Genomic DNA, 26269 nt, shown 5'->3' with positions numbered 1-26269 from the left:
GGCAAACTGAGGAGCTACTTGATTGAGAAGTAGTGGCTCCAGTCTCGGAAACTGACATACGGCCGGGAGGGCAGTGTGCTAATCACATGCCCCTATGTATCCACGTCCAGTGATGCCTATGAGCTGAGGATGACACAGTGGCCAGTCAGTACTATCGAGCCTTCATGGCCTGATTGGAAGGAGTTTAGTTTTAGAACTGAAAGCTAAAACTGAAGAAACTGCAGAAAGGTAGGAAATTGTGGCAATGGACCTGGATAAATTGAGGAACCAGGGATTTCAGCATTTCAGAGGGACCTTTAAGCAATATACTGCACTGAAACACAGGAAATAAATACAATGAGTAGCTTTACAATATGAAATAGTGAAGGCAGCAGAAGATCACAAAGGTAGCAAGACAAGCCCAAATAGAAATTCTTGAATAACTCAGCAAATATTTATGATATGAATATAATAGAGGGAAACATTCCACGTGGGCAAAATATATTTAAAAAGAAAGATGATGAGACTTACCAAACAAAAGCGCTGGCAGGTCGATAGACACACAAACAAACACAAACATACACACAAAAATCTAGCTTTCGCAACCAACGGTTGCCTCGTCAGGAAAGAGGGAAGGAGAAGGAAAGACAAAAGGATATGGGTTTTAAGGGAGAGGGTAAGGAGTCATTCCAATCCCGGGAGCGGAAAGACTTACCTTAGGGGGAAAAAAGGACAGGTATACACTCGCACACACACACACACACACATATCCATCCGCATATACACAGACACAAACACAGACACAAGCAGACATTTGTCTGCTTGTGTCTGTATATATGCGGATGGATATGTGTGTGTGTGTGCGAGTGTATACCTGTCCTTTTTTCCCCCTAAGGTAAGTCTTTCCGCTCTCGGGATTGGAATGACTCCTTACCCTCTCCCTTAAAACCCATATCCTTTTGTCTTTCCTTCTCCTTCCCTCTTTCCTGACGAGGCAACCGTTGGTTGCGAAAGCTAGATTTTTGTGTGTATGTTTGTGTTTGTTTGTGTGTCTATCGACCTGCCAGCGCTTTTGTTTGGTAAGTCTCATCATCTTTCTTTTTAAATATATTCAGCAAATATTTAATTTAATTTAAAAGAAAAAATATAAAATTGAAACAAATGAAGCAGGTAGAAGGGAATACAGATAAATAAAAAATGAAATTGGTAGAAAGTGCAAAATAAGTAAGTAAGAATGGAGAGGGCACAAATGCAAGGCTGCAGAAGCATGTATAACAAGGGGGAAAATAGATAATGCCTATAGGAAGTCTAAAGAGAGTTTTGGAGGAAAGAGAAGCAACCTCACGAATATCAAGAACTCAAGATGGCAAGCCAGTACCAAGCAAACAAGGGAAAGCTGAATGATGAAACAAATATATTTAGGTGTCCTACAAAGGAAATGGACCTGAAGACAATATTATAGAGAGAAATGAGAAATTATATGAAGATAAGATGGGAGATATGGTACTGTGAGAAGAATTCGACAGAGCACTGCAAGATCTAATTTGAAACAAAGTCAATGGAGTATATGACATTCTATCAGGATCAGGCAGCCATGACAAACTATTCCACCTGGTATGCAAGATACATGAGGTAGACAAAATACCTTCAGACTTCAAGAAGAGTGTAACAATTCCAATCCTAAAGAAAGTAGTTGTTCATAGGTGTGACTGTTAACGAATTATTTTCAGAGGATTGGAAAAACTGGTAGAAGCCGACCTTGGGGGAAAACCAGTTTGGGTTCCTGAAAACTGTAGAAACTCATAAGGCAATACTCATTCTATGGCTTCCCTTAGAATAGGTTCATGAAAGGCAATCCTACATATAGCATTTATGGGCTTAGAGAAAGCTTTTGGCAGTGTTGACTGGCATACCCTCTTTGAAATTATGAAGATAGCAGGTATAAAATACAAGGAGCAAATGGTTATATACAGCTTGTACAATCAGACTGCAGTTATAAGATATGAAGGACACAAAAGGAAAGCAGTAGCTGACAGTGGAGTGGAACAGGGTTACAGCCTATCCCCAGTTCATTGAATCTGTACATTGAGTAAGAAAAATTTGGATTTGGAGAAGGAATTAAAGTTCAGGGAGAAGAAATATAAACTTTGAATTGTGCTGATGACATTGTAATTGTCAGATACAGCAAAAGACTTGGAAAAGCAGTTGAATGGAATAGATAGTGCCTTGGAAAGAAGTTATTAGATGAATATCAACAAAAGTAAAACAAGAATAACATAATGTAGTCAAATTAAATCAAGTAGTGCTGATGGCATTAGATTGGAAAATGAGACATTAAAAGTAGTATATGAGTTTTACTATTTGGCAGCAAAATAACTGAAGGCTAAAGCAGAGAGAATATAAAATGCAGACGGGCTATATAAAGAAAATCATTTCTGAAAAAGAGGTATTTGTTAACATCAAATATAAACTTAAGTGTTAGGAAGTATTTTCTGAAAGTATTTCTCTAGAGTGCAGCCTTGTATAGAAGTCAAACATGAATAATAAGCAGTTCAAACAAGGAGAAAATATAAACTTTTGAAATGTGGTTCTGTAGAAGAAGGCTGAAGATTAGATGGGTAGATCATGTAACTAATGAAGAGGTACAGAATCAAATTGGGAAGAAAAGAAATTTGTAGCACAACTTCACAAAGAGAAGGGATCAGTTGACGGGAAACTCTCTGCGGCATCAAAGAATCATCAGTGTGGTACAGGAAGATTTGAAGGGTAAAAATTGTATAGCGGAGCCAAAGCATGAACACAGTAAAAAGGTGCAATTGGATGTAGGTTGCAGTATTTTTTCAGAGATGAAGAGGCTTGTACAGGATAGCCTAGTGTGGAGAGCTGTATCAAACCAGTCTTCAAACTGAAGACAACAAAAACAACAAGCCACATATGAGGGTGAGTCAAATGAAAACCTTAATTTTTTTTTTAATATTATTTATTGTGTAGAAGTGGTACAAAGCTGTATCAATTTTCAACATACTCTCCCCCACGCTCAATGCAAGTCCTCCAGCGCTTAAAAAGTGCATAAATTCCTTTAGAAAAAAATTCTTTTGGTAGTCTGCACAACCACTCATGCACCGTGTGGTGAACCTCTTCATCAGAACGGAACTTCTTTCCTCCCATTGCATCTTTGAGTGGTCCAAACATATGGTAATCACTTGGAGCAAGGTCTGATGAGTATGGTGGATGCAGAAGACACTCAAAATGCAGGTCTGTGATTATTGCAACTGTTGTATGGGCAGTGTGGGGCCTTGCATTGTCATGTTGCAAAAGGACATCTTCTGACAGCAATCCACATCGCTTCAATTTGATTGCAGGCTACAGATGAATTTTTAGGAGATCTGTGTATGATGCACAAGTGACAGTAGTCCCTCTAGGCATGTAATGCTCCAAAATGATGCCTTTTTCGTCCCTAAAGATAGTCAGCATAACCTTCCCTCCTGATGGTTCTGTTCGAAATTTCTTTGGTTTTGGTGATGAGGAATGGCACCATTCCTTGCTCGTTCTCTTCATTTCCAGTTGGTGGAAGTGAACCCAGGTTTTGTCCCCAGTAATGATTCTTACAAGGAAGCCATCACCTTCTTGTTCAAAGCGCCGAAGAAGTTCTTTACAAGCAGCAACACGTCGTTGTCTCATTTCAGGAGTCAGCTGCTGTGGCACCCATCTTGCAGACACTTTGTGAAACTGGAGCAGATAATGCACAATGTGGTGTGCTGAGCCATGACTAATCTGATAAACATGCTGCAGTGTCATTCAGTATCACTCAGTGGGTTTCCTCCACTATGGCTTCAACTGCTGCAATGTTCTGTGGAGTCACAACTCGTTGTACCTAACCTGGACGAGGAGCATGTTCCACTGAAGTCACACCATTTGCAAACTTCCTTCTTCATTCATAGACTTGCTGCTGTGCCAAACATGCATCACCATACTGAACCTTCATTTGTCAATGAATTTCAATAGGTTTCACACCTTCACTACGCAAAAACCAAATAACAGAACGCTGTTCTTCCCTGGTGCAAGTCACAAGTGGGGTGGCCATCTTTATACTGATACTGCGACAGTATGTGTGCACCTCCCCTATGCTGCCACCTACAGGCCAATCTGCACGCTGTTTGTAGCACGCTATAATAATAATAGTAATAATAATAATAATAATAATAATAATAATAATAATAATAATAATAATAATGTCATGTGACTAGGGCCTCCCATCGGGTAGACCATTTGTCGGGTGCAAGCCTTTCGATTTGACGCCACTTCGGCGACTTGCGCATCAATGGGGATGAAATGATGATGATTAGGACAACACAACACCCAGTCCCTGAGCAGAGAAAATCTCTGACCCAGCCGGGAATCGAACCCGGGCCCTTGGGATTGACAGTCTGTCGCACTGACCACTCAGCTACAAGGGGTGGACTGTAGCACGCTTACCAACTTACAGAATAACGGTGCATCATCAGATTTTGTGTAAATATACAGATAATTTAATTTTTTTTACACTTTTAGCAATGATGAATCCCATGGCTGAAATAACAGACAGAAACAAACATGCAAAAATATTGAATATGTTGTGGCAAGAACAAACACAATTTATGGAACAGAGTACTTTATAGAGCAACAGGTTGTGCATACCACTGAACACAGTGACTAGACAACAGCAATACGGTATGAAGTATAGGCTGAGCACTTGTTTGTGATCACTTAAATAATGCCATTTCTTTGGCAGCTCACCAGAGTGTGCCAGGGGGACAACACAGATGGCCTGTAGAAGAGGGGCACTGAACTGTATGGACATTTGCTCTCTGAAATTGTGCATGTCATGAGTGAAGGTACATCAGTCCTCCCTTATAGTGGTGGGAAAACCAAAACCATTTATATACATACATAAAAAACACTAGGCACTGAAAAATGCATGGTACAGAGAAAAAACACTGGTACCAAAAAAGCACTGGTATTGAAAAAGAAATAGTATTGTGCGGGAGGGGGGGGGGGCGGCACTAGTCATGAAAACACTGATAAGAGTGTTGACACCTATTTCATCTCTCAATGAAGGTGGCTGCTGCAGCATGTGGCAGGCACACACTGGCAAGTAGGGGCAGAAGTGATGGGCGGACGGGTCGGTGCCTCTTGTGAGAGGCCTTAGGGCAGGACTGCGGATGGCATCTCCATAGTGATGTCCTTGTTGAGGTTAGTGGTTAGCACTGCACTGGAGGCATCAGCTGGGGTGTCAGAGAAAACAGCCAGACAGGACCTAGCAACAGAGCCAGTGGCTGCAGCGTCAGGGGCAGCTGGGTTGCACCGGCAACAGCAGTCAAGGAGTGGTGACAGAGGCAGGAGCCCCAGACAGCAATCTGCCAGGCAGTGACCTCCCTCTGTGGCAAGAACTGGACCATCTGTGGCACAGGAACAGGCATTGGCAGTGGCGAGGGGGGGGGGGGGGGGGGGGGGGGAGCCGGTGGGTCCTCCAGAACAGGCCCTGCTGTGCACAGCTGCAGCTGGTCAAAATGACATGATGTCTGCCTGTCAGGAATACAGGAAACACATAGGCGCTAACCCCAGCAAAGCTCACTGATGGCAGGAACACAGTTCAGTCAGTGGACAAAGCCATGGGCCCAGACAGGTGCACCCAGTCAGAACTGTTGCAGAGCCAGAGTGATGCTGGAGGATGCAGTGTAAGTTGCAGCAAGTGAAGACGAGTCCGTGGTTGATGATCATAGCAGCTCCACCGAGCTCTTATCCCCCACTGGAATGAAATGGTACTAACTCAAAAAGCAGTCCACAGCAGCTTCAGGGGACTTGCCAGATATATACTTCTGCATCTGTGTTTTAAATGTCAAAACCGTGTGTTTGGCCTCACCATTAGACTGAGGGTGAAATGGAGTAGCTGTGACCTGGCAAACATCACTAGCCTGACAAAAAGATGCAAATTCTCAAAGAACAAACTGGGGGACATTATCACTAACCACAGTATAAAGTCCCTCAATTGCAAAAATCTTAGGCAGGGCCAAAATAGAGGCTGCTGCAGATGTGGACAGACATTGTGCCACATAGGGAAACTTGGAAGAGGTGCCCACTACAATGAGCCAATACTGATTTAGGAAGGGCCAAGCAAAATTGACAGGTAGATGCTCCCAGGGGTGCTGCGGCATTGGCCAGGGGGAAAATACACCCGTGGGGCTGACTGTTGCTGAGCACAGGAGTGCAAGCGGTGATAAGCTATGTAATGCCCCATCTATGCCTTCCCAATACACATACCAGTGAGCCAAAGCTTTGGTGTGACAGATCCCCCAATGACTGACCCCCAGAAGATGCAATACATTATGGCATAAGGAAGCACAGGAATCACAACCTGGGGAGCAGCATCTCCCAAAGCTAACAAGGAACCCATCAAACACAGAAAGGCAGTGTTGAAGGGAGAAGTAATTACACAAAGGATCCGAGGCATGGCCCACAATTTTTCCAGCCAAGGTGATGCACAAAATAGAGGGCCCAATGAAGTACAGGATCCTCAGCAACAACGATGTTATTGTGGTACTGGTGTTGGGGCAGCTGTTGACCATGTTATGATTCTCAGTATCTAAATAGAAACAAAGCAGCTCATCCTGATTGAACACCATGTTCAACCTGATTGGAAGGTGAGATAAGGCATCAGCATTAGTGTGTTGCACTGCCGGCCAGTAATAAATCTGATGTAAAATGTAAATGTCATGGGACTAGGGCCTCCCGTCGGGTAGACCGTTTGTCAGGTGCAAATCTTTCAATTTGATGCCACTTTGGCAACTTACATGTCGATGGGGATGAAACGATGATGATTAGGACAACACAACACCCAGTCCCTGAGTGGAGAAATTCTCCAACCGAGCCGGGAATCGAACCCGGACCCTTACGATTGACATTCTGTCATGCTGACCACTCAGCTACCGGGGGCAGATAATAAATCTGATAATGATAATAGGAGAGGAAGAAAGCCCACTGCTGCAAACGAGGCACTGCCTTGTCTGGCACAGAAGCCAAAGGGTTGAAAAGAGCAACCAACAGCTTGTGATCCGTGATTAAATGAAACTTAGAACCATACAAGGCTTGAAATTTCTTGAGGTCGAACACAATTGCTAAAGCCTCCTTTTCAATCTGAGAATACCACTGCTGAGTGGGAGTTAAAGTGTTAGAAGCATAAGCAATGGGTTGTTCAGATCTGTCTGTATATTTATGCACCAACACCACACCAAGACCATGCTGAAAGGCATCTGTAGCCAACACGAGATGCTGACCCAGCTGAAAGTGGCCAGACACAGAACAGATTTAAGCAAAGCAAATGCTGTTCATAAGCTGGGGACCAGAAAAAGGCATTTCTTTACACAAAAGCACATGCAGTGGCTGAGCGACAGTGGATGCATCCAGTAAAAACTTATGGTGGGATGCACTTTTACCTAGAAATGCCTGCATTTCCTTAACAGAGGTAAGCCGCAGTGAAGCCTCAGTTGTGTCACTTTGGAGACACAATGGCTTGACCACTGTGTGAGAAACCTCAAAATCTAAGTACTCAATTGATGGAAGAAAATATTGAGATTTGGTAAGATTGCACTTGATAACTGTCAATTGCAAAACAGAAAACAACAATCAGAGATTACTAATGAAGTCTTCAGTGAAAGGATCCAAAACAACAAGATCATTGAGGCAACTGATGCAGCTGGGTACAGAAGCTGTCAGCTGAAAAATTGTGGGTGCACTTGTGATGTCAAAAGGCAAGTGTTGATACTGGTACAAGCCAAAAGGTGTATTGATGATGAGAAGGCACCTAGTGGCCTCATCCAAGGGGAGCTGGGGGAATTCTTCTGACAAATCAATCTTGGAAAAGTAGTGGAGGCCTGACAACTCTGTGAGCAACTATCAGGTCAGGGCAAATAATATTTATCTATTGTGGACTGTGCATTAATCGTGAAACTCCAAGTCGCCGCAGAGGCGAAGCTTAACCATTGGCTTCTTAACAGTGACCAGTGGTGTAGCCCATTCACTGGAAGAAATAGGCTGAATGACATCAAGTGATGTCAGACTGTCCAATTCAGCTTCGACAGAGTCATGCAACATGGCAGGCACCTGTCGCACCCAAAAAATACGAGAGGGCATGTGGACTCTTTCATGAGCCTGAAAACCAGTAGCACAGCTGAGTCCAAGGGAAAGAAGAGATGAAAACTCAGACAGATCTTGATCTGACACTAATTTACTTCATTGACAATGGAGAGACTGACAGCATTAAATGCATCTAATTTGAACAGGTCTGTGATATGGGAATGATCCACAACAAGGAAGCTGAGAGGGTGAACAACAGATTTGTAAGAGAGAGGAGTAGAGAACTGACCTAGCATCAGAACCTGATGTTTATTGTTGCTAACCAACTTCAATGAAACCTGTGTGAGTTAAACGCATGCAAGTCAATAAAAAATTTGTTCTGGGAAACAACCATTGTACAGATACAGTTTAATCCCATTGGTACTACAGAGTTTGCCACATCTGAAGAGGATTTACATAATGATGCAATGTGCCCTTTTTTTGACACTTGTTACAAACTGCCCAACACTCAGGCCACGGAGCACACTTGTGTTGGATGGAGCAGTACGAGCAAGATGGAAGGGGGTGTGACACAGCCTGTTTCAGCTGTGGCCATAACCGATGCTGCCCATATGATGCAAGCTGAAGATTGTATTGCTGCAATGGCTTCCCCTTCATCCTGAAAACTTGCACACTAACAAAGGTTGACTGAGCAACTTTCAATATCTCCTCCCATGGAGCAATCTGATCACCTGCAGCCTGTGACGCTTCAAAGGACTGTATTATATTGAGAAAATCAGCATCAGATTCTCACATTGAAGTGCTTTTTCAAGGATGTCACTATCCAGGGCCAGACGAATAATAACATCGTGCTGCACCATGTGATCAGCATATGATTCATGATAGGTAGCAGTGACAAATTTACAGTGATGCCTCAACCTTTGTAACTCTGCAACCCAGGCTTGGTACAATTGGTTTGAGCATTTCTGACAGTGGTAAAATTCTACGTGCATCACAGTGACCTGTGTTCTGTCACAACAATAGGTTGAGAGAAGCTTGAACATTTCATCAAATGATAAGCTGGCCAGTCCTTGCAAAGGTGGAAGATGGCACAACAACTGATACATACAAAGAAAGAAAGTCCTACACAGGTTTGCATCACCCAGCAGGGGGGGGGGGGGGGGGGGGGGGGGAGAGACTGCAAATGTTGGCATAACTGTGTTTCATAGGAGGTCTTCAGCGAATTCATCATATGCTAGAAAGGACAATGCAGATGCCACTTGATTGAGAGCAGTGTTGAGAGCCTGCTGTTGTTCTGCAAAAGCTTGCTACTAAGCGATGAGCTTTTGGAGTTTTTCTTCTTCCATTGAGATGTTGTCAGGTGACTTAGCAGTGACACTAACATGCAGAGGAAACGTAACCCTCCTCATCGCCAAGTTTGTTTAGCAAGAATAAACATGATTTATGGAGCAGAGTACTTTCTAGAGCAACATGTAAGATACAGGTTGTACGTAGTACTGAACACATTCACTGGCAACAGTAACAGAGTGTGAAGAATAGGCTGAGCAGTCATTTGGAGTCACTTAAATAATGCCGTTTCTTCAGCAGCTCACCAAAGTTCACCAGTGGCCGAGCCAGGTGGCCTCTATAAGTGGGCCTGTGAATTGTATGGACAGGTGTTCTCTGAAATCACACATATGAGTGAAGGTACATCAGGCTAGATGTCTGTTTCATAAATATTTTGAACATCATTAGAAGGCTTTCCCCATGCATGCACCAGGAAACGATCAAATGGTGTGTTTGGAAAGAACACAAGCTGTGCCACAGGCAAATACAAAAATTTACGAGACTTATAAGACAAATAACAACTGCAAAGCAAAAGGGAAAAATCTTGTTCCAAGATATTGATATTTGATATAACAAATATAAAGCAATAAAAATAAAATCAGATGCAATTCTGTAATAAGCCATCAGTAGTTAAAGAAAATACGCACTAGTTGATGAAATTCATAATATTTATACATGGGACTATGAATGAAATCAATAGGGGGAAAAGGCTTCCATATAAAACCAAAAAAGAAAAACAACTGAGTCTAATTGGCAAAATCATCCAAAGGAACACTTCTAATTGATGTACACAATAGAAAACACCACAGTTTTGTAGCCGTATTAAAACTGAATCTGATTTCATTTCTATAATAGAAAGACAGCTAGCAAAGATCCACTCTGAATTCATTAAGGTTGCAGATATTGAAGGAAAAGCTTTGGTACATAAAGAGGAATAACAAGTTTCAAATAAAGAAAAAAACCGGGACCAAAACAGAAACTACATGAGCTACTCTACATTTAAAAAGAACAGGCACCGGTAACCAGTCATCTTCTGCAGACTCTTGCTCAAACAGAATGTATATGTATTTGGAACAACTTGAAGAATATTTTAAAAGGGAGAAGAAGCTATTATGAACTACTTCTACATATTGCACTAACTTGTGCCTCTTGTATGATGATACTCTGTTTTAATAAAATTGATGAAGGACACTGGCTTTACTCTGCTTATGCTTAAAATAGTAGCACATTATCATCTTATCCTACATACTGAAATACATACTATTCCAAAAAAGTTAACACTCTTTCAGTTTGTGTGCATTATGGTTGGTTTCATAAGTGATTGACTTCAGGTACAAACTATAAGTGTAAGTAAAAACTAAATATGTGGGTCCTGTGAGTTAAAATGCCAAGCCCTTTAAAAAGGCTTCTGCATTAAATTTTGCATTGCTTTTACGTAACATTTTTACTGCCTCATTTTAGTATATTAAATACTTTGAATTTTGGCTTTCCTCAAAAAATTAAGACAGGCTATGAAATAAAATGTGGCTGCTGCTTAACAAAATGTGAGCTTCTGCTGAGTGCAAAACTAGTCAAACATTTTTTACCTGTTTCTTGATGTATTACTTCTATTTATCGTTTGTTTATTTGAATACTCAGAATTTTTACAAATGGAATTTCTTTTAATGTGTAACTTCTGATCCTTTGCTCTATTTCTAGGAAATACAAGACATTGTGAGTCTCAATTGTAACATATTGTTGTTTGTGATGAAAATAATAGTCTTGGTTGCAGAACTGATTTAAAGATTTTTTTTTAACTTACCATTTGGTAAGTGGGTTTTGTGTGCCATGATTATGGCATCAGCAAAAATAGACTGCCCTCATCATATGTAGTAAAATAAATCAAAGCAATGTGTGTTCAGGTCATATGTTAAAAGCACAACAACTGATAACATATAGATGAATAAAATAAATTATGGAAAAATTTGTAGCAGATGGCTTTACATTGGCTATGATCCACGTGAAAATGGAAAAAGATTAATTTAATTACCTTGCTGGTCTGTGTAACGTAGACCAGCACAGTGTGTGGAAAGGCCGATCGACAGAAACAGCAATATTTGAATTTCTAAGTGAAGTGCTCAAAAAACTTGATAGACAAGAAAAAGTAACTGGCATATGGCATGATCCGTCTAAGGCCTTTGACAACGTAGACTATTGCTGCTGAAACTTGATAGTATTGGTATCAGAGGTACACCTAACAACTGGCTTAAATCCTATCTTACTGGCCATGAGCAAGTAGTACAAATACAATTTCAAGGAATAATAAATTAACCAGACATCATTCTGATTACAAAGAAGCAAAGTATGCAGTACCGCAGGGCTCAGTAGTGGGCCCCATTCTATTGATGTGCAGTGTGTTCATAATTAAAGTTCCAGTTTCAAAATGCAATAGAAAGAGAACTATTTCCCAGAATGACATCAAATTTAGACACCATATTATTGATGCAGAGGGAAACATCATGCAACAAACAAAAATTTCGCCAATAGATGTCACTTTATGTATCTTGATGTAAATGGAGTTGGCTACAAATGACAGATGAACCGCAATACAATGGCTATAGTTTGAGTTGCACATGATATTATCCATACTATTCAATGTATATGATTGCACAAGTTTGGCAGTCAACAGTTGTGGCAATATTAGTTAGTTAAGCCATCTACCATGGCAAGATTATACCACATCGGATGGGGAAAATTGGTTTTTAATTGTCCTGAGGCTAAAAACAACAAAAAAGCAAGCTGATATTTTTTTTTTAATTGTCCTTGGGAAAAAGCTGCAGAAAAAGCTAAAGGATATTGGTTTCCAATTGTTGTGAAACTGACGCGAAACATGTTCAATATGCTGTCCACTGTTTTCTGCCACAAGTTGAAATCGAAAAACTGCATGTTCCACAAGAGGTTGGAGTGTCTTGGGGGTTGTGTTCAGAATGCATTGCACAATCCATTCCTCCAGTTCAGCTATGTTCATAACTGGAGCACTGAAGACAACATCTCTCAGATAACCCCACAATATGGACAGTCAGGCTGTAGGGAAATGATGGCTGATAATTCTAGCATTTCTGAAAGGCCTCTTCAGCAGCTGTTTCACTAGCTGTGCAATTCGCAGAAGAGCACAATCTTGCATGAAAATGATCCTACCCCAAATCTATGCTGTTGGAGGAGTTGGAATGACATAGCTGTGCAAAAGACTCTCATAACATTTACCAGTGATGGTACAGGTAACAGGACCACCATGACTCATCTCCTTGAAAAACCCTACAATAAACAATGCCCTCGACCTGCTCCACACACTCGCCTTTGCACAGTGAAGTAGTACCAACTTTAGTGTGTATTTTCCATTGTCCATGTTCTACAGTTCTGTGTATTGACATATCCATGGGGATGGAACAAAGCTCTGTTTGTTCACAGAATGTTCCACCACAACTATGCATTGTCCACTTCCATGCAGGTAAGGAATTCCAGAGTGAACATTTGTCTTGCTGGCAGGTCAGCAGGAAGCAGCTCCTGAACACGTCTGATTTTGTATGAATAGCAATGCAGGACATTTTGTAGGATTTTATGCACCCTGCTCACAGGCACATCCAATGTTTGGGCAATCCCCCATGCAGTTCATGTTTGCACACCATCACTCAACCCCTCCTGCAGTGCTCTGACCATATTTTCAACAGATGTTGAATCAACTGCTTTCCTCCCTCTGCCACATTGTACTTCAAAAGAACATCACTTTTCAAATTTTGTAATCATTCTCTACAGACCCTTAGCAGACATCGAACCAATGCCTTTTTTCATACCAGTTAGTCTCTGGAACTTCTGCAGGGCTACTGACACACAGTCACCTTTCTTCAAAAAGAGCTTTACCAACAATGCTGAGTCCTTCATGGTGATGGTCAAGTTGGGCATATTGGGTTGGAGGAACAGTTGTGTGCCATGTATCTGTTGGTGTGCATATTCTGATGCTTACCGTGCCATGTATTGGTCAATTTTTTTTACCCCCCCCCCCCCCCCCCCCCCCGACATTTCCCCACATGTCAATAATGTGTAGTTCAAATTTGATGTCGTTCTCAGTAGTGGTCCTCTTTCTACAGCATTTTGAAACTGGAACTTTATTATGGACTCCTTCTATATAAATGACCTAGTGTTAACCAAACAGCATCATAGCACTATCCAGTTTCAAGATGACACATGGAGTTTAGTCAGTGGCAATACAACAGAAATGACAACACTATTTGAGATGTTAACTAGTGTTGTAGATTGGTTCAGTGAATACAAAATAATAATAAATAAAAGTAAAATGGCAGCACTGAACTTCCCTAATGTGAAGAGAAACAGGGAAGAGAATACAAAAACTCAAATATCAGATACAACAGTATAAGGAAAAGATAGAGTGCTACTCACAGTAGAGGTGAGAAACTGAGTTGCAGACAAGCACAATGAAAAGACACTTACACATTAACTTTTGGTCAAATCCTTTATCAGAAAAGGAAACTCACAAGCAAGCACATATCACACACATATGACCGCCATCTCCAGCAGCTCTGGTCAGAATGCAACATTCACATAGAATGGAAGCAGCAATCTATAGTGGGCAAGGGTAGCAGGATACAGGTGGAGGGGAAGAAGAGCGCTGTCTGGTGAAGCATAGTGTAGGGAGGCTGTGGTGCAGTGAGATGGGGAGGGGGGAGCAGTAGGGGAGGGGAAGGAAATGGAAAGGGAGAGGAGCAGGGAAGAGGAGAGACAGGCAAGTGGATTGGCAGAGGGTGGCACACGAAGAGGGAGGGAGACAGGTAGGAAATGGTGGGACAGAGGGGGTAGAAAATATTGAATGGATGGTATTGAGACAGTAGGTTACTGTATGTTGAGGCTGGTACAATTTTGGGTGCAGAGAATGTGCTGCGCATTTACAAAACATTCTCCACTCCCCGCACACTCTGCCAGTGTGTGCCCTTGACTCGCCCCAACCATACCCTGCTGTCCCTTCCCCTTCCATACCCCCTCCAGACTGCTGCTTCTATTCTATGTGAAAGTTGCATTCTGGTGCAAGTTACCGGGGATGGCATTCATATGTGCGTGAGGCGTGCTTGCTTGTGTGAATGAAGGCAAGTGCCTTTCCTTTTCTGATGAAGGCTTTGGCCAAAAGCTAGTGTGTAAGTGTGTTTTCGTTACACCTGTCTGCAACTCAATGTGTCAACTTTGTTGATATTCCAACATGGAGTCTCCATTGTTAGATATCGTACACAGATATTGCAAGTGTATCTAATACAAAATTTCTGGGACTCTGGCTCCAAAATAACCTTAGATGGTATACTCACATCGATAGTGTATTTAAGGGACTAAGTACTATGGGCTGTTAAATGAGAGTGCTTGAAAACTGTTGTCGTAAGTACTGTCTAATGACTGTTTACTATGCTAACATACAATCTGTTTGGAAATATGGGGCCACTTTCTAGGGTAATTTGCCATCCTGCCCAAAACTCTTCAGGATGCAAAAAATAATAGTGAGAATCATGGCTAGAAAAATAGGAACAGACCCTGCAGACCACTATTTACAGGGGTATGGTATATTACTCTTTGCTGCATTTGTCTCTTTGAAAGTACAATGTTTAGTAACCCTTTAACTGCTCTGGATGGGTTAACACACACGCCTGTGTACCTGTCCGTGTGTGCTCTGAATGTGTTAATGCGTGCCACCAGTCCTTCTACCTGGTACTCTGAATGTGTCTACACGTTCAGAGTACCAGGTAGAAGGACAGGTGGCGTACATAAACACGTTCAGAGCACAAAGGGACACAGACAAAGGCGCATGCATTAATACATCCAAGAGCAGTTAATGGGTTCAGAAATGTGCAATAACAAATTCTAATGTTATCATCAAAAATAAAAATCTTCATCATCATAACACAAAACAGACATATGACTTACCATTTTGTGCCAAAAAGTAACTTTACATCATGGTAAAATTATTTACAATAAATTGCAAAAAGAAATTAAAGTAAAAACTAATCAAAAAATTTAAAGCAGTTTTGAAAGAGTATCTATTATAACATTGCTCCCATAGTCTGAAAGAGTTTCTCCAAAATCTTTGAGAGCCTAAGAAAGTTGATGTTAAGTGTAAGACTGTAAACATTAGTATCAGTTTATTCATATTTTCAATTGTAATTTTCTAGCTAAAGTGGTTTCATTATGACAGAGCTGAAAATAAAGTATTCAATAATACATAAAAAAACATCATGTAAACAGGAAGATATACCTACATTGACCTGTCCAATATCTTACGTGCTGTACTGTACATGTAAGATTTACTGGACCAAATAAAAAATACAATACAAATGCAATAAAAGGCAGGATCAGGCCTGTACATAGTCTGTCACATGGTAAATATGTTGTAGGTACAGGTCTTCGTTCTCTGGTTTGATATACTGTACTGAGCACCAATAGTATAGACAACTTTGGTGATCTTATAGTAACAGTTTCTTCAATAAAACTGTGCTAGAACTCAAGTATACCAGAATATATTTGCTGAAGTCAAGTTGCATAGTTTTATGGCTGTTGTGTTGAAGCTTTTTAGATAATTTTATAGTGTAGGAAACTTAATCTATACCATATTGCAATCTACATGCTCCTCCACCTATACTACTAACTTGAGTGCGTACCACCAAAAAGTAATCCTAGAAAAATGCATTTGTACTCGTATTAGCAAAGCCAGAGCACTTCAGTTATTTGCACACTGTATGGCCTTCTGCATATTATTGTGCCCATATTTTGCTGCTAGGTAACACAAAAGTAATGAGGGACTTTTCTCTATAGTAGTTGTATAACTTAGTCAACTCATCACAATATTCCAGAATGAGATTTTCACTCTGCAGCGGAGTGTGCGCTGATATGAAACTTCCTGGCAGATTAAAACTGTGTGCCCAACCGAGACTCGAACTCGGGACCTTTGCCTTTCGCGGGCAAGTGCTCTACCATCTGAGCTACCGAAGCACGACTCACGCCCGGTACTCACACCTTTACTTCTGCCAGTACCTCGTCTCCTACCTTCCAAACTTTACAGAAGCTCTCCTGCGAAACTTGCAGATCCAGCACTCCTGAAAGAAAGGATATTGCGGAGACATGGCTTAGCCACAGCCTGGGGGATGTTTCCAGAATGAGATTTTCACTCTGCAGCGAAGTGTGCGCTGATATGAAACTTCCTGGCAGATTAAAACTGTGTGCCCGACCGAGACTCGAATTCGGGACCTTTGCCTTTCGCGGGCAAGTGCTCTACCATCTGAGCTACCGAAGCACGACTCACTACCGGTACTCACAGCTTTACTTCTGCCAGTACCTCGTCTCCTACCTTCCAAGCTTTACAGAAGCTCTCCTGCGAAACTTGTAGAAATAGCACTCCTGAAAGAAAGGATATTGCGGAGACATGGATTAGCCACAGCCTGGGGGATGTTTCCAGAATGAGATTTTCACTCTGCAGCGGAGTGTGCGCTGATATGAAACTTCCTGGCAGATTAAAACTGTGTGCCTGACCGAGACTCGAACTCGGGACCTTTGCCTTTCACGGGGAAGTGCTCTACCATCTGAGCTACCAAAGTACAACTCACACCCGGTACTCACAGCTTTACTTCTGCCAGTACCTCGTCTCCTACCTTCCAAACTTTACAGAAGCTCTCTTGCGAAACTTGCAGAACTAGCACTCCTGAAAGAAAGGATATTGCAGAGACATGGCTTAGCCACAGCCTGGGGGATGTTTCCAGAATGAGATTTTCACTCTGCAGCGGAGTGTGCGCTGATATGAAACTTCCTGGCAGATTAAAACTGTGTGCCCGACCGAGATTCGAACTCGGGACGTTTGCCTTTCGCGGGCAAGTGCTCTACCATCTGAGCTACCGAAGCACGACTCACGCCCGGTACTCACAGCTTTACTTCTGCCAGTACCTCGTCTCCTACCTTCCAAACTTTACAGAAGCTCTCCTGCGAAACTTGCAGAACTAGGACTCCTCAAAGAAAGTATATTGCAGAGACATAGCTTAGCCACAGCCTGGGGGATGTTTCCAGAATGAGCTTTTCACTCTGTAGTGGGGTGTGCGCTGATATGAAACTTCCTGGCAGATTAAAACTGAGTGCCCGACCGAGACTCAAACTCGGGACCTTTGCCTTTCGCGGGCAAGTGCTCTACCATCTGAGCTACCGAAGCACAACTCACGCCCGGTACTCACAGCTTTACTTCTGCCAGTACCTCGTCTCCTACCTTCCAAACTTTACAGAAGCTCTCCTGCGAAACTTGCAGAACTAGTACTCCTGAAAGAAAGGATATTGTGGAGACATGGCTTAGCCACAGCCTGGGGGATGTTTCCAGAATGAGATTTTCACTCTGCAGCGGAGTGTGCGCTGATATGAAACTTCCTGGCAGATTAAAACTGTGTGCCCGACCGAGATTTGAACTCGGGACGTTTGCCTTTCGCGGGCAAGTGCTCTACCATCTGAGCTACCGAAGCATGACTCACGCCCGGTACTCACAGCTTTACTTCTGCCAGTACCTCGTCTCCTACCTTCCAAACTTTACAGAAGCTCTCCTGCGAAACTTGCAGAACTAGGACTCCTCAAAGAAAGTATATTGCAGAGACATAGCTTAGCCACAGCCTGGGGGATGTTTCCAGAATGAGCTTTTCACTCTGTAGTGGAGTGTGCACTGATATGAAACTTCCTGGCAGATTAAAACTGTGTGTCCGACCGAGACTCAAACTCGGGACCTTTGCCTTTCGCGGGCAAGTGCTCTACCATCTGAGCTACCGAAGCACAACTCACGCCCGGTACTCACAGCTTTACTTCTGCCAGTACCTCGTCTCCTACCTTCCAAACTTTACAGAAGCTCTCCTGCGAAACTTGCAGAACTAGTACTCCTGAAAGAAAGGATATTGTGGAGACATGGCTTAGCCACAGCCTGGGGGATGTTTCCGGAATGAGATTTTCACTCTGCAGCGGAGTGTGCGCTGATATGAAACTTCCTGGCAGATTAAAACTGTGTGCCCGACCGGGACTCGAACTCGGGACCTTGGCCTTTCGCGGGCAAGTGCTCTACCATCTGAGCTACCAAAGCACGACTCATGCCCGGTACTCACATCTTTACTTCTGCCAGTACCTCATCTCCTACCTTCCAAACTTTACAGAAGCTCTCCTGCGAAACTTGCAGAACTAGCACTCCTGAAAGAAAGGATATTGCGGAGACATGGATTAGCTGAAAATGTTGATGCTATGGCACATAAGTTCAATTTGGGTTATACTAAAATAACTAATATTGTGATGAAACTTCCTGGCAGATTAAAACTGTGTGCCCGACCGAGACTCGAACTCATATCAGCGCACACTCCGCTGCAGAGTGAAAATCTTATTCTGGAAACATCCCCCAGGCTGTGGCTAAGCCATGTCTCCGCAATATCCTTTCTTTCAGGAGTGCTAGTTCTGCAAGTTTCGCTAGAGAGCTTCTGTAAAGTTTGGAAGGTAGGAGACGAGGTACTGGCAGAAGTAAAACTGTGAGTACCGGGTGTGAGTCGTACTTTGGTAGCTCAGATGGTAGAGCACTTCCCCGTGAAAGGCAAAGGTCCCGGGTTCGAGTCTCGGTTAGGCACACAGTTTTAATCTGCCAGGATGTTTCATATCAGCGCACACTCCGCTGCAGAGTGAAAATCTCATTCTGGAAACATCCCCCAGGCTGTGGCTAATCCATGTCTCCACAATATCCTTTCTTTCAGAAGTGCTATTTCTGCAAGTTTCGCAGGAGAGCTTCTGTAAAGTTTGGAAGGTAGGAGACGAGGTACTGGCAGAAGTAAAGCTGTGACTACCGGGCGTGAGTCGTGCTTCGGTAGCTCAGATGGTAGAGCACTTGCCCACGAAAGGCAAAGGTCCCGAGTTCGAGTCTCAGTTGGGCACACAGTTTTAATCTGCCAGGAAGTTTCATATCAGCGCACACTCCGCTGCAGAGTGAAAATCTCATTCTGGAAACATCCCCCAATCTGTGGCTAAGCCATGTCTCCGCAATATCCTTTCTTTCAGGATTGCTAGTTCTGCAAGTTTCACAGGAATGCTTCTGTAAAGTTTGGAAGGTAGGAGATGAGGTACTGGCAGAAGTAAAGCTGTGAGTACCGGGCGTGAGTCGTGCTTCGGTAGCTCAGATAGTAGACCACTTGCCCGAGAAAGGCAAAGGTCCCGAGTTCGAGTCTCGGTCGGGCACCCAGTTTAAGCTGCCAGGAAGTTTCATCACAATATTAGTTATTTTAGTATAACCCAAATTGAACTTATGTGCCATAGCATCAACATTTTCAGCTTGCCTGTGGGCTAAATTTTTTCCAGCTATGTGACTACATGCAATCTGTACATGATCCTCAATGGATTATGTCTGTACATAACTTCATTAAATATATTCTAACATGCTTGAGCTTTAACATAATTTACTGAAGGTACTGTTGCTATAAAACAGCATAAGTTTCCTATACTACTGCCTATATACAAAATGTAACATTATCTAACATTGCTTCAAAACAACAACCATAAAACTTTGCAGCTTAATGTTACTATACTATTTCCTATATATAAAATGTAATGTTATAAAAAAAAAAGCATCAAAACAATAGCCGTGAATCTATGCAACTTGAACTTCACCATATATATTCTACTATGCTTGAGTTCTAATACAATTTTATTGAAGGCATTGTTACTATAAAATAGCATAAGTTTCTTACACTACTGCCTATATATAAAATGTAACATTACCTAAAAAGTTTCAAAACAGCGACTATAAAACTATGCAAGATAACTAATGGTGAACCAGTGCCACCTACTGTGAAAAATGGACACTTGCTGTAGGCATGATGTGCCATGGTGCTCAAAATAGTGTGTCAGACTAGAGGAAAAAGAATGTTGCCTCCACTGTATTTACTTTGTGACAGACTATGTATAAGCTTGATCCTGCCATGCATCCACTTGTCTATGCTACACAGACCTGCAAGGTAATTAATTTACAGCGTCTTTCATTTCCATATCCATATAGACTGTATCCATTGTAAAGCCAACCCCTACAAATTTTTCCATATTTTAATTTATTTTATTTATTCACAAGTTATCAGCTGTTACTCTTTCAACATATGACATGAGCACACACTTGCTCAATTTATTTTACTACATATGACAAGAACTGTCTACTTTTGCCGATGCCCTAATTGTGGCACCTAAAATCCACTTACCTATGGTGTACTGGTAAATAAAAAAAAATACATTTGTTATCTTTCCATCTGCAAGTCAGGTCAAGCCTTTCTGATACAGTTGTAATTAATATCTGAATATGCCTTGTATGAGGTGAAATGCATGTCATGAATAAGTAAAGCAATAAAATCAATTCTGCAACTGAAACTGTTGTTTTCACAACATTCTGCATATTGGCTGCTGTACGGACATGCCATGAAGTGGGAATCCTTTTACCATTGTTATTTGCTCTTTTAAATGACATCCCATCAAGGAACATAATAATCAGGAAATTCATTAGCCAGTTAAGAAGTGAAAGAAATGAACAGCAGAATTTAAGATGGTAGACCAAAATTTCGTACACAGAAAAATCAAATTCCTAGAACTGAGCTGCTGCATACAATGGACTAGTAATAAGACTTTTTCCTATGGCATAGTACTGTACTTCATCAGCAAAATCACATGTTGTATAACAAGTCCAAATAAAATAGGTGATGAGACACCCGTATAAACAAAGCTGCTTTAGTACAAAAGAACATTTGCTCAGTACTATCCCAGTTCAGTTGCTGTTAATAGACAATGAAAGGCACAAATCTAATAATTCTGTTGTTCTACCACATCTAGCTTAGTGGCACAGTGGGTACAGGCCAGACTACAAATTCAAAAGTTTGTGGTTTGACCCCCAGTTGGTTCTAGCGTTTTTTCTATCATTTATCATTTCTTTCATTTTGGATAGTGATTTGTTAACATGAGACCGTTTTAAACCATAGGGCTCCTGTAACCATCTGTCAAGTCAGCGTAAAAATAAGAGGAAGTAACAGGATGTATCACCTCCAATCCAACCATAACTAGTAAATCACTGCATTAGTCAGATCAACCTTCGGGTTGAGGGCAGCCTGTTTTTGTGTTATTGTTGGATAGTAGAGAGCCAAATAATTTAAAAATAGAAAGCAAACTTCTTGCGATTACTGCATGAATAATACAAGCAGATAGAAACATTCAGTTTGGTGAGATGGAATATCTGTCACTGTTGTAAAGGTTGCAAATACAACTTGCACTACTGGAACACTATGTCACTGATCAGGAAATAGAGATTGATTGTAACAGCAAGTGCAAGCAATCACTTCACAGACTAGAAGACAATTTGCCAAGGGGACCCACAACATTTGATAATGGGTCTGTATCTGTTTCTGTTGTGTACAAATGATGTGCCATTAAATGTTGAAGTTCATTCAGTCTTATTCATGAATGACACCTGGGTACAAATTGAAAATTATGTCCTAGAAAAAATCTTAGATAGTGTACAAAATACTGTGGAATCCTGTTTTCATCATTCATCAGACTGAATTTTATCAAAGACCCAGATGATGCAGTTTAGAGCTAAATCACCAGACATGCTCGGAATCGAAATAACTCACAATGATCAGGAAAGGCAGATCTAAGTTACGTAAATTTTTAGGCCTAAATCTAGACAAAAATTAAACTTGAAGTCACATGTAGACTTTGTAGCAAACAAATTGAATAGCCTAGCTTCTGCAATTAGCATTTTATCTGGTGTTACTCAGAAAATCACAAGAAAAGTATTGTACCATAGTTACTTCAAATCAGTTATTAGGTATAAGTTGATCTTCTGGGGAACTTCAACCAACATCAGACTTAAAATATTTCAGAAGAAAATCATCAGTAACATGTGCATAGCCCAACAGAGAGATTCATGCTGCCCACTATTTAAAAATATTAGCAATTCATTCTCTACAAATTTATGAAATTTATGTAATAGGAAAGGAAAATTTATGGGATTTTGCTTTTCCTTTACAATGACCACTACACATTTGAAAATTATAATTCAAGCACCTGTTTAATTTTTTGTATAAAAAAGGCACTTACTTTTCTTTTTCAACCTGATGTGCCTCCTGCATAACAATTCAGATTATTTGAATGTTGTACATTTCAATACAAATAAATTACATTTACAATTACATGCAACTGAAATAGATACACTGAAATGAAATGATTGGATGATGATGGACTCAAGAAATCAATCAAGATGCAACAGCTTGAAGTGATATCAATGAAAACTTTTAAGGAATACTGAATCTGCAATGTAAAGCCAATATCATAACTAATGAAATTTGTGGCAGAGCAGGATGTTTGAATCCTGGTGAATTTTAATTCAATACATATATCTCTATGGTAGGGTAAGCCATGGACCTCCACCAAAGCCAATCCCCAGTAATGCTATAGCCACATACTTCAGGGAGAACATCCAGTTGTGGTGTTTGGAAATATGATGTCAGTTTGAAAAGTTTCCAACCTAACAAAGAAATAAGGCATTTTTCTTTAAATTTACTTTTATTTTTCAGCATAATCTCTTGGTAAGTCTGTAACTTTTCCCAATGATGCTCCCATCTCTTTAACCCATCAAAATAATAATTAGTCTCTTTCTTTGCAAAATAGTTGTTTATGAAGGTGATGGCCTCTTTATTCAACAAAAATTTCTGTCCTCAGAGCTCAACTTTTAGCCAAGAGATCAGTAAGTAAGGGGGGTGGTCAATCAGTTGAAACTGCAATTCATGGAATTTCACCATGGCAATCATTGGCATGTGAGACAGCACAGAGATAGTGATAGTGGCACTCAGCATGCAGAAAGCTTTCCGATCTGTAAATTTTCAATCAATATGTGACAGAAATGTTCTTTAGATATGCTCATAGTCTCTGCTATCTCTCTCACCTTAATTAAATGGTTTTCCAGCACCATTTGGTGAACTTGAGCCATGTTATTATCACTGGTTGCAGGTTTTGGCCATCCGAAATGGTTATTGTCACCCAAGCTGTTACAGCCATGTTTAAATTTAGCTGTCTAAAATTTCATGGTGGTAAATCGTGGTGCAGAGTCCCCACACACAGCATCCAACTTGTGTTTAATTTGTGTAGGCATATTGCCTTTCAAAAACAAAAATTTGATGACAGCTCGATACTCAGTTTTATCCATTTTCACAAAAAATCTCACACTGGCTCACTAGAACAACTGTTAAACAACAAGTGCATATCCAAAATGACTGAAATTTTGGTGAGTGCCTTACTACACATTTGCAAACAAATTCCCCAAATTTTGTTGAGAAGTTTTGCTATCTTCATGTTGAGGTCAAAAGCTTTTCAGACTACTCTTGTAATAGGAAGAAATGTAAGTGACGAAGAAAGTTTGAGTGGAGGCGTGCTCGGATAGCCTAATTGTTAAGGTGACTGCTCGTGAAAAACAGGAAATTTGGGTTAGGGTCCTTGTCTGGCACAAATTTTCATTAGTCACAACATGCTGCAGAATTCTTGAGCATATTCTAAGTTGGAATATAATAGATTTCTATGACACAGAAAAGTTTTTGACCACAAACCAATACAGATTTGAAAAACATCACTCGTGCAAAATGCATCTTGTCTCTTCTCTCACAACATCCTGTGAACTGTGGACGTAGGGCAACAGGTAGATTCCACGTTCCTAGATTTCTGGAAAATGTTTGACACAGTACCCCAGGGCAAACTAGTATGAAGGTCCTACCATACGGAATAGGCTCCCAAATACCGGGTGATCAAAAAGTCAGTATAAATTTGAAAACTTAATAAACCATGGAATAATGTAGATAGAGAGGTAAAAATTGACACACATGCTTGGAATGACATGGGGTTTTATTAGAACCAAGGAAAAAAAAAAAAAAAAAAAAAAAAAAAAAAAAAAAAACTAAAAAAACCCTCATACTGCTAGACGCGTGAAAGATCTCTTGCGCGTGTCGTTTGGTGGTGATTGTGTGCCCAGCCGCCACTTTTGTCATGCTTGGCCTCCCAGGCCCCCAGACCTCAGTCCGTGCGATTATTGGCTTTGGGGTTACCTGAAGTCGCAAGTGTATCATGATAAACCGACATCTCTAGGGATGCTGAAAGACAACATCCGACACCAATGCCTCACCATAACTCCGGAAATGCTTTACAGTGCTGTTCACAACATTATTCCTTGACTACAGCTATTGTTGAGGAATGATGGTGGACATATTGAGCATTTCCTGTAAAGAACATCATCTTTGCTTTGTCTTACTTTGTTATGCTAATTATTGCTATTTTGATCAGATGAAGCGCTATCTGTCAGACATTTTTTGAACGTTTGTATTATTTTTTTTGGTTCTAATAAAACCCCATTCCATTCCAAGCATGTGTGTCAATTCATACCTCTCTATCTACATTATTCTGTGATTTATTCAGTTTTCAAATTTATACTGACTTTTTGATCACCTGGTATATGAATGGCTCAAGGACTTCTTAAATGATAGAACCCAATATGTTGTCTTGGATGGCAAGTGTTCATCAGAGACAACCATATAGGGAAATGTGATAGGACCACTCTTGCTTTCTACATGACTAATCTGATAGATAGGGTGAGCAGCAACCTGTGACTGTTTGCTGATGATTCTATAGTACACAGGAAAGTGTCACAGTTGAATGACTGTTGTAGGATACAGAATGATGTACAAATTATTTGTATTTGGTGTGATGAATGGAACCTTGCTCTAAATGTAAAAATAAATAAATAAATAAAAAATAAAAAAAATAAAAGCACTCCATAGTATTTTAATATGGTAATCATGGTTAGTTGTTTGATGAAATCACATCGATTAAATGTCTAGGCATAACACTGAATAGTGTTATGAAATGGAATGAGCAGGTAAGGTTGTAATAGGGAAGACTAATGATCAACTTTGGCTTATTGGGAGAATTTTAGAGAAGTGTAGCTCAACTATAAAGGAGACCACATATAAAACACTAGTGCAACCCATTCCTGATTACTGCTAGAGTGTTTGAGGTCCTCACCAAGATAAATTAAAGGAAAACATTGAAGCAATGTTGAGGCATGCTGATAGATTTGTTACCAGTAGGTTTGATCTATAAGTGAATATTATAAAGATGCTTCATGAATTCCAATGGGAATATCAGGAAATACAATGTTCTTTCCATGAAAACTGGCTACAGAATGGTTCTACTGCTGCGAAAGAGCATTTCGTGTAAGGACTGCAAAAACAAGATGAGAAATTAAGGCCCATAAAGAGGCATATAGAAAACCATTTTTCCCTCACTCCATTCACTGGTGGAAATGGAACGTTAGCTTCCGCACTGTTTATTGACTTGCAGAGTATACATGTAGTTGTATATACAAATCGTTTGGCAGAATTTCTCGTCAGTACTTACCTTCAGGGCAAGGTGTGTAGTACAGCTGATAGAAACATATGAAAGTGATACACTTCCTAGCCTTTACAACAGGGGTGTAGGGGTGTTCAACTTGTTAGCTACCTGGGCCACAATGGAAGAAGACGAGTTTTTTGTCCACTTATAATATACTTAACACTAACCACTAAGGGGCAGGGAGGTGGGGGAGATGGATCAGTGAGAGAATAGCATCATGTGGTAGGAGTTTTAGTTTCAGACTAAAAATATTTGATTTATCAATTTTATTTTATTTTATTTTATTTTTTTTTTACTGATTGTGATAGATGCACACTTCTTGGGTTGCACTGATACTTGCTTTGGGACACATGCGGCCTATTGG

This window comes from Schistocerca cancellata, chromosome 7 (assembly GCF_023864275.1).
Source record: "Schistocerca cancellata isolate TAMUIC-IGC-003103 chromosome 7, iqSchCanc2.1, whole genome shotgun sequence".
In the NCBI taxonomy this organism is placed as follows: domain Eukaryota; kingdom Metazoa; phylum Arthropoda; class Insecta; order Orthoptera; family Acrididae; genus Schistocerca; species Schistocerca cancellata.
Note: the sequence above shows the minus strand (reverse complement) of the source record.